Source organism: Triticum aestivum, chromosome 3D (assembly GCF_018294505.1).
Source record: "Triticum aestivum cultivar Chinese Spring chromosome 3D, IWGSC CS RefSeq v2.1, whole genome shotgun sequence".
NCBI classification, from domain to species: domain Eukaryota; kingdom Viridiplantae; phylum Streptophyta; class Magnoliopsida; order Poales; family Poaceae; genus Triticum; species Triticum aestivum.
Window position 1 is genome coordinate 56,526,937 of NC_057802.1, and position 9,712 is coordinate 56,536,648.

The 9,712-nt window shown below is 43.1% G+C and overlaps 1 pseudogene; it reads right to left on the bottom strand.

Moving 5' to 3' along the window:
• Positions 1 to 3,133: 3,133 nt before the first annotated feature.
• LOC123074113 (uncharacterized) lies at positions 3,134 to 5,094 on the bottom strand (annotated as a pseudogene).
• Positions 5,095 to 9,712: the final 4,618 nt, after the last annotated feature.

A 9,712-nucleotide genomic window follows, 5' to 3' on the forward strand; every position in this document is an offset into this window, starting at 1 on the left:
TGAAGTTATCTGTTAACGGTATGGGAGTACTTTTTCCTTATTCCTCATTCCATTTCGGAAACTCAAAATAGTTCTTTATCATTAGTACTTTTGCAAGTCACACTTGCATATCATTCTTATCTTTAGGTTCGTCTGTAACTTTTATTCTCTTTGGATTTATTGAGTGCTTAATGACCGTTGCACATAAGGTGTACGATCGATACTAGGAAAGCATAATAACTACTCCATACTTTTCTCCCAGAGTGGGACACATTAAATGCACATGAGTCATCATATCTTTCTCCTGTCACACATGATAAGTCTTAGCCAAAATTTCTCCTGACGTATAGAATTTTTGACATAATACTATGTCAACTTTACCCAGTTAAGCAGGTATTTTCCCAGACTTTCCCCGCCATGCGGGTTTTATCAAAATCCTCTTTTCCCGCTATGCGGGTAATTCCCTGTAAGGAACATAAATGCCAGAATTGGCTCTTTTGACTGCATATGCAATCATGAAATTCAGAAATAAATCCGAACGCTCTTTGACACACATGCTTAATCCGACGTTGGTCAAATTAAACACGCATGTTGCTTGTTTCATCTCAAATCGTGTTGACTGAAAAATCTTCTTCATATAGGATACATGAAAGACATTCGTCAACCAAGACTCTCAATGATCTATTTGTTTTCTTTTCTTGGATTAATATCCAAGAATTCTTTTCTTTTGAAGACATTCTTTAGAGAGAACATACTCCCTCACGTTATGAACTTTCTTGGTCATCTTTCGGGTAACAAGTACCCAGCCATTCGCTTTCACGAATGAAAACATGGAAAACTTTTAGTCTGAGAAAACTTAGCCAATAATCAACAATAATGAGCATAAAAATAACCCTACGTTGGTCTGGTTAAAAAATATGCACATTAAACTTTTTAAAAACTTCCTTTTTATACTCTAAATCACCGTTGTGGTAGAATTAGAATAAAACTCATTCTTCTACATTAATTCCATATCACCGTTGGGCAAAAATGGAAATAATGCATATAACTCATAAACAATGTGATGATAGTATTTCTATTAAACAACTTTGCTAAGAAATAATCATCATCATCAACTTTATTGCAGCGAAAACAAGAAATATGCATTTCTCTAGTTCAAGAGCATTTCTTCATCTTTAACTGTTCTCTGAAAATTGATCACTTTGACACAAAATTTATCAGAGTTTAAGCTTTGAACATAAGACTCATAGAATTATAGTATTGTTATCATCAACGTTAGTCAGAAAATAACAATACCATATTTTAACTTTAAAACAAATATCTTTCTTTTGTCATAGCAGAAACTATCTGCATCTTATTTCACCCACAAGAGAAAAACAATGCTAAAAAACAGTTCTTCCAATTAAATTTTCCCGTTGGTTCCAATTTAATTGGAGGATAAAACTTTTACCATGCAGCGAAAACTTTACAATATTCTATTCAGAAACAATTCTGTACTCTTTTTACTCTCTAAGCAATTTTAACCGGTTGGTTCAAAAATGCATTCGAGAAGCAACATTTTAATCTTTTACTTTAATTCTATTCACTTTTTTTAAAAGAGCACTTTTATTTATTTGTAGCGGAAAACATGAATTAAAAATTCATGAATTTTTTCTTTTTAGAGGCATTACTTTTACTTTTCTATTTTCTAAGAAAATCTTTCGTTGGATCAATTTGAATAGAAAAACTGGGTGAAAATTTGCCCAAAAACTGAACAAAAAACATCAAAATTGTGCTCTGTAAAAATTATCAGAAAAAACTCTCTGCGTGGGCCGTTTCTTTCACGCCGGCGGCCCACAGCCCGCTCAGCGCGTCGCTCTGCGGCCTGCTGCTCTCGGCCCACAGCCGGCTGGCGAGCGCCGCCTGTCAACCGCGGTGAGAAACCGGCCCACGGCCCGTTAGCGCGTGCTCACTTGCTCCCGGCCGTCCGATTCGATCGATCGGTTCTCCACGGCTCTTGCGCGAACAAAAAACGCCCGCACGGGCGTCGCGAACCCTAGCTCCCCTCACTCTGTTGCCCTTCTGTCTTTCTCTCCCGAAAACGGCGCGAGTGGAGCGGCCCGCCGACGACGGCGCGACGGCGCGCGACGCCACCGCCACGAGCTCCTCACCCTTTTTTTCCCTTTCCTGTTCTTTCTTCCGCAGAGAGAGAGAGAGCGACGGCTGCGCCTCCTCTGCTACCCCTCGCCTCTCCCTCTCGCTCGCGATGGCGGCCTCTGTACGGGTCATCGGGCCACCGCGCCACGCGCAGTCGCCGGCGACGGCCACCGCTGTCGCGATTCTTTCTTTCCCTCTTCTTGATTTCACCCATCCACTTCACGCCTCCTGTTAGAGAGAGAGAGCCGCGAGCAGAGTCAAACTCGGCTCCCCCTGTGCGTTCGACGGTGGAGCACCCGTTGCGGCGGCGCCCGTTGCCATCCCCTTCGTCGGTGGCGCGTTCCCCCCGTGGTGAGCGCGCCGCCGTCGAGCGGTTTGGCGAGCGGCGCCCTTTGCCCCTCTCGGGGTGGTGTTCTTCTTCCCGAATCCTCGGCATGCCGATGCGACTCGGGATCGAGAGGAACGGTGCGGCCTTGCGGCGGCGCTTCTTTGTCCGTTGAGGAATTTTTCTTTGCCCTGTCTATGGTTCTTGGGAGGAGGGAGGGATCTTTCTTTCTCTGTTTGTTCTTTGTACCGAAAATCTTAGCCTAGCATGGTCTGATATCATTGATAGACCTCTTGGATCGGGTAGGCTAGAATTCCGGCAACAGTGGTGATAGGTATTACCTTCTCCTTTGCCTGAAGAGCTGCCGCCGGTGGCCATGGTGGGATGGTGGCGGCTGCGTGGCAGAGAGTGGGTGAAGTGGTGACGGCGCTTCCCGTCAGCACTGCACTAACCCTAAATCGGTAGGGATGTAGGTGGGGTGTACGGCGTTGCGACGAACCTCGTATTGCGAGCCGCCAACCCCACCTCTTTATATATAGTGCAGGTGACAGGGGCCCGTCAACCATAGTGGGTTGAGCGCCCTCGATCAGGGCGCGGATCTAAGGGCCCGGTGGGCCGTTGGGCCCACACGGTGGAGATCATCCTAACACAAAACAGAAGAGAGATTGATGATTCCAAGCCGTACGTGTGCGGTCAGCCATGCAGAAGCATTGAGGCGTCGAAGAACTAGGCGACAATGGCCGGGCGCATATGCTCCACCGCGGCCTCCGCCATGGCCAGATCGTCGATCGCGCGGCGCAGGAGCTGCTGGGCTGCGGGTGCCCTGGCGTGGGCGACTGCTCACGGCGATGGCTGCCTGAACATCCGCCAACGGCCGCATGGCCGTGCGACTTGGCGGAGTGTAGGCATTGCAGCGCCGTCTCCGCGTGACGGGCAACGTCGGCGTGGTGGAGTTGCCACCTGCCGCGCCACCATGGGCACGTTGCCCTTGAGCCCGATGTGCGCGCAGCGCAGATGGAGAAGATGTTGTCCAGTACGGCCTGGAACCTGCTAGCACTTGAGCCGGCTGAGGGCGAGGTCAATGATGTCGCCACCTGCTGAAGCGCCCTGGCCGGCGTTGGGCAGGGGATGCACGCCCGGGCGGAATCTGCGGCAGTCCTTGGCGGCTAGGCGGTACTGCTGGCGGGCGCCGATGATGGATGACGCAGATTTTTTGAGCACCTGCACCCCAGCCCTGCCATCCTGACTCTCCAATGTTGCTTTAAGATCTATGCATTCTATATCAAATTTTCTTTTTTTGTTTCTCTCATATAAAACATATCTTGAAGTTGAAACCTTTGCACTGCTCGAAGCTTTCTAACTAGAATTTAGGATAATTTTTTTAGAATTTTTTGTGTGACATAAATACTAAAACAGTTTTGCTAAAGCACATCTATATGTGCCATAAGTATTGCATATCTAAGTCCTATAACATTGATCTTACGCGAAGATTCGTGTCGATATTTTTTTCTTTTCCTTTTCCTTTCTATGCTTGCTTGTGTCACTTAGATGTGCAATAACTAAGGCACGTCTAGATGTGCCCTAGATAAACCCATACTAATAATAATAAATTTTTAATCAAACAAAACTTATTTTGTATATTTATGTTAAACCAAAAAATCTAAAAGTTTCATTCTAGATTCTAGTTAGAAAGCTTTTCTGTTTTGCAAAGGCTTGAACTTCAAGACATGTTCTATATGAGAAACAAAAAAGAGAAATCTTGCATGAATCGCGATGCAGGGAATGGATGGCTAGAAAAAAAGGGTTTGGGTGCAGGTGCTCTAAAACTTGTTTTCGGCCGGTGATGGCCTCGACTACTACATTCGTCCCGTGGGGCGGAGCCAGGATTTGGGTATAGGGGGGCCAAGTAAACTTGACCCAAGAAAAAAACTCAAGGAAGTGTAATACCATATTGATGTGTCGCTTCGACGCAATTAAAGTATAGTTGAATTTGTATTAGTTAGAGTTTACCCTAGAATTGCATATAATGTCAGAACTACAAAAAAATTCATCAGAAGATGCCCTAATTGGTAGATAATTCCCTTTTCAGTGTAGATTATCATGCAATTCAGCAGACGGCTTCAGTTGGACCGGGGTTGATAACTTGCACATTAGCCCCATTAAGAATATTAGTAGGTTGAGAACTCAATACGACATGCATAAAAATTGAATTAATCTTTGTGATGTTTGGGGGCGCATTTCTTTTTATGACCTCTAAGGAGATCAAACAAAAGAAATTTAAAATGAATTAGCATCGTATAAATCACCATTAAAATAACTACAATTGAATATACAAATTTCTATGGAGCTAATATGAGAGTTGAGACTTGAGAGAGATTATCCGCAAAAAAAAAAAAGATTAGCAGACAGTACTGTGATTGGGCTTTATTATGGGCCCATTCCTTTTACCGATTTTTCTCTTTCTGTTTAAGTTGGGGGGAGGGGGGGGGGGGGGGGGGCAAATACGTATATTAACCCGATCATATCGCTAATTATTCATAGGTCAACAATCGTCGATCATTGGGGGGGTGGGGTGGCTGGGCCCTGTTCGTCCCGTTGATGTAGGTGAAGCTGCGAGCCGACGCCTCGGCCGCCGTGTTCCTCCGCTGTTCCATTGCCGGCGTAGGTGCGCTCTCTCTCTCTCTCTGACACTGTTAATAGGAGGAGACGTGACGCTATTTGTTACTTGTGCTTCTCGTGGTCAGCTGAGGCTATTTGTCAGAGGAGACGTGACGCTATTTGTACCGCATCGACCGCCGGCCGGCGAGGTAGTTTCTCGAGACGGTGGGGTTTACTTTGTGGTGCCCTACAGGATGCACCACACGTCCAAGTGAAACTGTCGTTGTCACGCTGAATCATCTCGCTCCCACGTAAGAATCCATCGCCGGGGCACGAGTAGCGAGCTAACCTAGCTTCTGACCCACTGAACCTTTGGTCCCATCTACTACGGGCCCACATGTCAGTCAGGGCTGTCCCATAGATATACGAGGCCCAGGGGCAAGACAACAACGAGGGGCCCTTCTTGAAACACAAAAGCTCAAATTAAATATACAATGCATAGCATTGATTGATTATCTTTGGACTCTTAAGACTGACAGTACAACTATTTATCGATCAAGAGAATTGTATCATGATGATAATTAATGAAACAATACAGCTCCACAAAAAAATGATTTCTGAATTGTCAATGGAGACATTTCTTTTTCTGCACAACAAATGACCTTGTCGAAAGTGGTTGCTACTTAAAACATTTGTATTACCATGAGATATAAAACTAATGCATCAACTTACATTTGTTTCTGAATCCTCCCCAATCTGCATGTTCACATAAAAATTCTTCACGGAAATAATAACTCACCTCTTCCAAACTATCCTACATAAGGCATGGCAAATCAAACTGACTATTTCATGTTTATACTATGATGACCAAAACATGCAGATTCCCTCAAAGAATTACTAGTTTTGAAGAACTTAGCAATTGAACCCTTTTGGGATTCCACTACCGGACAAATAATTTCTTGAAGACATGTTTCTAAATGAGCTGCATAAAAATGGTTAATACAAGGATTAACAGCACCTGGAAACGAAATGATGGATGTAGATGGCTTGATCCGTATGCCGCAGTAATCAGCATGAACAAAAGTACAATGCCATGAGGTGAATAAAATTTGTCCCTTCTCTAGTCTCCTGCCTGAGCAATCTCCCATGTTTGGATCCAATGAAGAGCAGAAGAATACCAATGTAGATTTGGTGGATGTGCGATGTGGAATCCTACGCAGAGCTATTTATCAATTAATCTCTGAATTATGGAACAGAATTACTAGAAAGAGAACATCTACCCTCTCGATCTCTCTCCAAAGTCTAGGGAACGAGCCGAGTGTTGAGAAGGAAGGAGAGCCGATTGGGGAATCACGCCATTAATGGCCGGCCACGACACTGGAATCGGAGAGGCGCGGTAGGAGCAGCCGGCGGCGCTGAGCCTGGGATCGGGGAAGCAAAGGAGTCGCGGGTCAAGTACAGATAGACTGCGATCTATTTCTTGGGCCTTAATTTTTTTCGTGCATTTTCTAGGCTGCCTGAAAGAATACTACCTGGCCCGGGGCCCCTGCCTCCTCGGGGCCCAGGGCGGGCGCCCCGTTTGCCCGGCCTATGGGCCGGGCCTGGCTCTCTACACCACACTTAGTGAAGTGTGAAAGAGACAAATAGAAGACCACACACGCGCTCGGCTGGGCTCCAGCCTCGCGCGCACGCGAAATGCGCGTGAATGGTCCACTGAAATCCGGTATGTTGCCTTGCAGGGGCGCAACTTTCTTTTGTCATTTTTATTTTTTGATGTCTTGGCAGACAAGTTAATTATTTCTTGTCCCGTAAGAATACGACTTAGGATCCAAGTCGGTTTGAGATCGTGATCGCAAGACAATACCGCCTCTGGTCCTATTATATATATACTGCTACCGGTTACGGCCAAAGACACGCTGAAACACACCTAGGGTTTTGTCTCATCTTGCAACTTGCACCACCATAGTAGTCTACTCTATCCCGAAAGCCGGCGTGCATCAGCGTCCGGGAGAGCAGGTCTCCGAAATCGTTCGTCCTGGCGATCCTGCATCGGAAGAGGACGAATTGCGTTTCTGAAAAGTGCTCTGCTTCGACTGCTCAAGTTCGTCATCACGGGTCGTCTTCCGTCCAAGTCAAATGGTGCTACTCATCATCGTCTTCATCGCCACCAGCAATAAGTTATCACCAACATTGTCATCAACAACGTTGATCCTGCAGCAGCTAACGAACAGTGCTTCCATCGTGATCTTTTCATGTCCCTATCTGTAGTTGTTGTTTCGTGTGCGATGCTGATGTGCATGATTTTCTGTTCATCTAGTTTGCTAGATTGTTGTATGCTATTCTCTGTTTTAGTCATGAATTATTTACTGGAATTAGTCATGAACTTGCCTAATATTCCAACAAGATCCACAACATCCACAGATCCATGTCATAAATGAATGCAGTAGTGAAATAATTTTTGTTTCTTGTTAACTACAACATGCACACAAATCTACTCCAACATATATACCAAGTTGAACTGATTTGCAAGACAGGTATATATGACCTATGCTTACTCATGTTGATCGGTTCGGCTCTGCTATGAACCACACAAAACTGTGCTTTGATTACTTTGCCTTTTTGTCATTGGGGCGGCAAGGGGTTTAGTGGAAGGAGGGTCTGGTTTGTCTTCTTCTTACGGAATTGGTTGTGCCCATATTAGGTGTGAATGGGTTGATCTCGTTGCGGCGGTGACCGGGGTGCCTCCTGGTGGTGCAGGCGAGTTTCGACCGAAAGCTTTGTGCTTTGGCGCCGGCGCCGGTGACACCCGTTGGTGTCGCTTTCTTTCGAAAGAAGTCGTCATGAGTCCGGTCCCTGTGCTAGGGCTCCGGATGAAAACCCCTGTCTATTTGCTTGGACTTGACATTGGTGACACTTGTTCCTAAAGGGCAGAGCAGGTCGAACGATCAAGCCACATTACTCCTCTTGTTCTTCCACTAGCAAAAGAGCCTGTGCGTTGCAACGGGAGAAAAAGAAATCATAATCTCCAATGACCATGACCATATTTTGCTGCATCACTGATATGCACTCTCACTCCCAATTTCGTGAAATTATGAACAATTTTTGAAATCATGAACAATTTTTGAAATCGTGAACATTTCTTGAACTCGTGCACATATTTGAAATCATAAAAAAAATCAAAATCGTGAACACTTTAACAATTTTTTTATCCTTTTTGAATTCATGAATATTTTATACTATTTGCAAACATTTTTGAATCTTAAACTTTTTTCAGAAATTTTCTTGAATCAGCAAACATTTCTAGAATCGACCAATATTTTTTGTAAAATTGGTGGAACCATTTTTGAAATTCACGAACATTTTCTTATTTAATAATATTTTTCTTATTTAACAACCATTTAAAAAAATGCATGATCATTTTTTGAATCGACAAATATTTTATGAATGAATAAACTATTTTGTAAGTCACAAACAGTTTTGAAATTTTACTATGTTTTTCTATTTATGAACTTTTTTTGAACTGGCGAAATTTTGTTCAATTTCATTAACATTTTCTAATATAGGCACTTTTCTAAAAATCACAAACATTTGTTTATTTCCCGAACAATTATTTTCAAAATTGTGAACATTTTTTGAAAAAACAAACATTTTCTTACAAAATCATGAATATATTTTGAATCCACAATTTTTTTATGATTTACTAAAAATATTTAAAAATTGTCTTTTTAGAATTTGATAAATGTTTTAGAAATTTCAAATTATTTAAAATAGAAAAAAAAGTAAAACGGAGAAGAAAAATAATAAAAGGAAACTGAAAAACAGACTGACCGGACATGGGCCGGCCCAAATGGGCGCGCTGCGTCTTCTCCCAGTGTGCAGAGCACAGTATTCCTACTGCATGGGCCGGCCAGTCAGGAATTCCCTGTGTGAAATTTTTTTAATCACTTATAGCTGGTATCGGTCGGTAATGTTTTGCGACTTAGGGGGCAATTTCGATGACGTACCACTAGAAGCAATAGCCCATTTATTATTACTAGGAAACATGTCCGTTCATTACAACGGAAGAAAATAATAATTGATTGACCCTCTTTTTCATATATCAATTCGAAAACCTAGGTCGTCATTTATCTGGTTCCAAAACACTCAATCCAGGTGGTGCTCTACCTCACCATTGCTGATTAAAATATACATCATAATCCATTTTTTGCAACACAATAAAAAAAGTTAAGCCTTCCACGGTCGTATACGAACACAGTGCACCTACTTGTAAAATTGATCAATGCAAGTTAGCCATATATATACATATGTTTCAGAACCCCCCCCCCCCCCCCCCCCCCCCCCCCCCCAATCTCTAAATATCATTATTGAAACTATGTAACAGAGAGAACACATCATTCCTAGAGCCCTTTCAACGGATTTAGGTTAAAGCAAAGAATCACTGAAAGAATTGTCCTATAGTCTAATAATAACATAGGTTGTCTTTGTATCTAAAATTACTTTCATGAAAGAAAGAAAGAAATATTCACCACTTACTCCAATTTAGTTTTTCTTTTTCACCTTGAAACTTTCAAGTATATCAATATCAATTAATATTAAAAAAAATTACACTGAACGATCTTGAAGTTAAATAGCTTTTCTATTAAATTATTAGAAAAAACCAAGCATTTCACTTGA